Source organism: Aythya ferina, assembly GCF_964211825.1.
Source record: "Aythya ferina genome assembly, chromosome: 2".
NCBI classification, from domain to species: Eukaryota; Metazoa; Chordata; class Aves; order Anseriformes; family Anatidae; genus Aythya; species Aythya ferina.
In genome coordinates, this window is record NC_140297.1 from 56,600,979 (window position 1) to 56,606,978 (window position 6,000).

A 6,000-nucleotide genomic window follows, 5' to 3' on the forward strand; every position below is an offset into this window, starting at 1 on the left:
CTTTGGCACTTAAAAGGATTCATTTGATGGAAAATTTATTATTGTCTTTTCTGCTAAGCACAACAAAAAGTTTGACGGTCTATTGAACAAAATATTAATTAGAAAATACTGCATTGATACAACATATTCAAAATAAATGTTACTCAAAGGTAGCAATCTCTTCATCTGGTTATTAGAAAATAAAGTAGTTATCAATATGAAACACAGAGAAGAAAAGCATTAATTAAAGAAAAAAAAAAAAAAAAAAAAAAAAAACAGATGGCATATTTGTTAGATTCTGGCAAGTGAGGGGAAAGTGTAATTTCTACCAATATGTTCCAAAGTCATCAAGCATAAGTGATAAAACTGCCATAGCTTTGGATTAGAGTTCTGGAGATGAATACTTAGACACTATAAAGTTGGGTTGCACTCTATACTGCAAGTTTATCCTCTCTTAAAAGAAGAAAGGTTCACAAATGAAGCCTACAGGAAAACTCAATAATAGCATCAGGTGTAACAAAGATATTTGAAACAAGCTAGGGATTATTCTCTGCATGAGATTTACCTGGCCAGTAAACAACTACTGCAAAACCTTCAATATCAAATACCAAAACTTTTTTGGGGGAACTTAGAATGGATCAACTAAACATGAATGGTTGTATGCCTTAGACATGTAGTATATTTTTGCAACAGTACTTCATGGGATCATCTTAAACATGATAAGGGAGAACCAGTGGAGTTCTCTTATTGACTTTAATATATATATATATACATATATATATATACATATGAAAGCAATAAACATATGCTCTTCCTTTAATGGACACATCCAGCAGAATTCAATACATATCTAAGCATTAAGTTCAGACTATGGTTTTGTTTTGTTTTGTTTTGTTTTTGAGAATCAGGAACATGTCTTTCTTAATCTAAGAAAATATATTTTCTTATTTAAGAAAATATAGCAAAAAAAATATTAGAACAAGTTACTAGCTAACAGTTTATTAAAACATATGGGGCCTCATTTATATATATTCATTAAAAAAAAAAATCCTAACAAGGACTCATGTATAGAGATTTCAAACGGGTCATTTAAATAAGTAGAATGAACAGAACTTGGCAATGGAAATGAAAATGTAAATCAATTATCATATATTCTATAGACGTAAAGAGCTACACTTTTATACTTACCAAAAATTAGAGAGGAAAGAACTACAAAGTGGGATACAGTTAGTGGTAGCTTATGAAAGTAAATAGACAAAACCTTGCAGAAAGCATTTCAGAGAGAGATGGAGGGGAAAATGCCACATTTCTAGTATCATTCTTACAAGAGCTAAACCAGCTTAATTAGTGATGCATGGTAATTTGTGTTTTAAGAGTGCCATTACATTGTTTGCAAAACACATTAGTAAATTGTGGTGCAGATTAAACTAAACTAATTGTATCTTAAATACAATATATTATTTTGGAGTATTTTATTTCTAGATGATATGCTATCGATCATTCGTTCATAGCTGTAGGTTTATTTTAAATTATAGTTTATGTTTAAATTATTTATAATGACATACATTATTAATTTCAAAACTTATCAGGTGACACATTAAAAAGTAGATCTGCTGCTGCTCTCCCAAATTTTTTTTTCAGTCTACCCAAAGAAGAAAATCCTGAAAACAAAACTTGTCTACCAGTTCAGAAGCAAATATTTCATGCAGATTTAAATTCCACTACTACTTTCAGTTCATCTTCTTTCTACTGAATCTTCGTATATTTATGAATTTTCAGAACTACAGGCTGTGGGAAGAGTGGCGGGAAAGTTTCCTGATGGAAAGAGAGATGGGAGTATTGGTCAATAGCTGGATGACTATGTGCTCAGGTGGCTAAGAAGGCATCAAAAATCATGTGGCCAGCAGGATTAGGGAAGTGATTGTCCCCCCGTACTTGGTTCTAGAGAGGCCACGCCTTGAATACTATGTTCAGTTTTGGACCCCTCACTACAAGAAGGACATTGAGGTGCTGCAGCATTTCCAGAGAAGGGCAACAAAGCTGGTGAAGAGTCTAGAGGACAAGTCTTCTGAGAAGTGCTTGAGGGAACCAGGGTTATTTAGCCTTGAGAAAAGGAGACCTTATCACTCTCTAAATCTACCACAATATTGGCTGTAGTGGAGTGGGGGTCAGTTCCTTCTCCCAGGCAACAAGTCATAGAACAAGAGGAAATGGACTCAAGTTTCACCAGATATAGATATGGATATTAGGAAAAAATTCTTCACTGAAAGAGTCGTGAGACTCAGGTTACCCAGGGAGTCACCATCCCTGTAGGTATTCAAAAGATGTGTAGATGTGCTGCTTAGGAACATGGTATAGTGGTAGAAAGTGCTAGGTTAACAGTTGGACTTGATGGTCTTAGAGGTATTTTCCAATCTAAATGATTCTATGATTCTGATTCTATTCAATGGTGGTATCTTTTTAGTTTATTTTTTATTATTATTATTATTTTTATTTTGTTTGTTTGTTTGTTTGTTTTTTAGCCCCTTCCAATGGGAATAATGAAGTATTGTAAGCGAAAGGACTTCAAAAGCATTTAAAGTTTTTGTGGACAAATAGAAGCTAATTCATCATGGTCCTTGGTATATCTCTATGCTTACTACTTCAAAATCCCCATGCCATGATCTGGGTCCTCCTCCCCCACCCCCCCAAAAATGACATTAGAGGGTCAAGAATTAATCTTAAAAATCTTCCTAAAAAAATCCTTCCTAAAAGATTAGACAGTCCTTCCAAAAATGGTCTTTGACTCCAAGCCTGGGATTTGCCTTAAGCTTTGGCTGACAGACAGTACAGTCTCCCAGTTGTTACACAGATGGGATCCTCCATGAGCCGTAATAGCAGATTTTTGGCTCAGCAGCAGTTCATTCAAATGTTTACCTAGCTCATTTTCTTCAAATCATAGGACAATTGGTAAGAGGAAATTAAGTCCAATTTTTCATCATTCTTTGTCAGTAGGAAGATAGAGGTTTTCCACATGCAAGAGAAAATACTTTTCTTGATAAATACTACTTTTTATTGAAAGATTTGTTATTCATTGAGAACATGATGACTGGATCATTCCCAAACTAATTCATGAATTCAGGTGAAATTTGTTTAATAAGGATTTTCCTGAAGTTACATGAAGAACACATGAAAAAAGACCAGAATATTTCCTCCTTTCACTCACCAGTCCAGTTCTCAGTAAACACAGAGAGTTCAGTAAACATAGAGAGCTTGGTAAACATAGATAGCCAATTCTTTGCCTACAGGTATTCAAATCAGACTTGCACTGATCACCACTGTTCAAGGATACTCATGGTGCTTCATTTTGCCTAAAGAGCAACTTGTTTCTTTCATGGTGAATATGTTCTGGTCAGTATTTGCAGTTTCATTTCATGTGACAGCATTTTCGCCATTCTTATAGGACTCTTTCCTTATGCCCTTACATATAAAAGGCTATTCCATGAACCCCTTTTTCTTGCACAAGAAGCAGTGGAAAAAGAGTCTACTAGAGACAAAACAGAGTAGGGGCATTCTGGTGCTGATTGAGTGTCATAGGTAATGATGCCTCCTTTTTATTCTGACATGTTTTACCCAAGGCTTGTTATCACTGTACTAGGTATTAGACTCATTTTCATTAGCTAGCTCTTTGTTTTTATGATCATCTGAATATTTTATACAAAATTGAGCAAATCCAAGAGAAGACAACTAGTAATACATACACCTGTTCAAAATTTACCTATAAAAATATTTTTACTTTTAAAAATCTGCTTGTGTTAAAAACCCTGACTATTTGAGAAGCAAATCCTTTATAGTGAATTGAAGTCTGTTAGCAATAGGTTTATTTTCTTATTTATCCTCCAAGAGACTCTTACCAGTAAGCTGTAGGGGTCTAGCGTTCCTCAAAAGAAATGCTGGAAGATACTGCCCTACAGCCTCCTCAGTAAAAAATCTGTCTCAGGAGTTTGGGGAAAAAGGTTCAGGTCCTCCTGTATTTTAGAGCAGGAATTTGGACTTTCTTGCCTACCAGCAGATTTGTCACAAACAGATAAGTGTTCTTTCTGGTTGAGTGAATATTTATCTGATCATTGTAGAATGAAAGAACAGAAATGGGAGAGGAAATAATACTTGAGAATATTGTTTAGCCCCTGAGATGGCTAATATATTCTTCTTTAAAGCAAGGTACTTTTCTTAAATTTCTCTTTTTGAATCAGGTAGAAAGGGGACATGAACTTGGGAAACAACTTATTTTGGCTAGTAAACTGCAAATCAATTATTATTATTATGGCCTCAGTTCTAAATCTTGAATGTGTTTCCTAGTAATAATTACTATCTTATGTCTGCCTCTCAAGTAATGTATGCTGGTGAAATATAGTTCCCTTTAAATAATCAATCTCAAATTGCTCATAGTCTGAACGGATGGTTTTCTGTTTCCTTTTGGGAGCTGAAATGATGCTGCTTCCAAAACTAGGTAAGTACCCTAAATCCAGGCATAAATGCAGTGGGATAAGAGAATTTTCACAGGTGGATATCTAAATAAGCTGTTCATGGGAAGAGCTTCCTATTCTTACTGTAGCTGAAAAGACAGAGAGTTTCTAGATGGGTAATAAAATGGGGTGTCTAGTTGGAGCAGAAGAAAGAGTAGTTCCCTAATGGCATGCTTTTCTTGAAGAAGAAAGCAAGGGACCAAACCAACCCAGAAGCAGCCACTACAAAGACTAACCCTATATTAGCTAGTTGTCCCTGCATTGAGTTCATGGAAAAAGGAAGTCCTCTGAGTATTCACTTATCTAGCAGCCAAAGCACCCAAAAGAGGCTAAATTCCCTGTCTCCATCTCAAGGAGAACAAGACTGACTGCCAGTTAATCTGTTGTTTCTTGTTCTGGTAGACCTGTTGGAATTAATCTGTAAGTGTTCAAGCAGCCCAGGACACCTGTAATTGTCAGACTTGCAGAGGTCAGGTAATGTAAACTAGTTGGAGGTAGTCAGAAGCTTTAAAGGTTAGTAGAAAGTGCTGATACCTTGTCCAATTCTGAGATAACAGCTTTGTCACTTTTAGTCTCTCCATGTTTCTTTACAACCAATATTATGCTAGTAGGTAGTTGTGAAATGAGCCTTGAACCCCTTTGTAGCCATGTCTATTAGCACTAACAAGTCTGTTCTGTGTCATCATGGCTAGTTCATTCGGGCCATGTCAGTTTTCTGTAATGAGGCACTACAAAGATGAACCTGAGATAATAGAAGAAGAACCAATGGACTCTATCATCTAGGAGATATACAGGATAATGAAAGGTAAATATACCTTACATGGCTTCATGGCAATCATAATGATTCTCATATAACATCATATAACTTAGGCATAGCACACGCTAGACAGTGTGTTGGGGTCTTATGTAAACTGGATGCATGGAGAAGCAGGAAAAGGCAACTTCAAATTTCACTATTTCCAATTAAAAATTATAAAAAGTCTGTTTTGCACTTCCCTCAGAACGGTTTCATTTTAAGTATAAGAATAAAGGACGGCGGAGCCTTTACCTTTTTACCTTTGACAAAAAAAAACAAGGTATCTGTGGTCCTTACCTCAGACTTATCTAAGAGTATAATAAGACTATTAAGTTTTGCTGCTTCAGTTTTAGTAGAGCTAGATCACTTTATGCCTAGCTGATATGATAGTATTATCTACATATATTATCTACATAACTTTAATTGTTTTTTTGTTTTGTTTTGTTTTGTTTTTGTTCTGAAGTTTCTTGGAGAGTTATGCTCTGAAATAAGGCGTGGACTTTAACATTTCATATCTTGCATTTTAGGAAAAGAGGAAAGAAACACCATGGAATGAAAAAAAAAAAAAAAAAAAAAAAAAAAAAAAAAAAAGTTATAATTCCTATTTGTAGTTGGAAACAAATTTAAATAGTGGGTGTGAACCAGTAAACACTGAACCATGATATTGTACTATGCAAGTACACTGTTTTGAAACTATCAGCACTACATAAGACATATTGA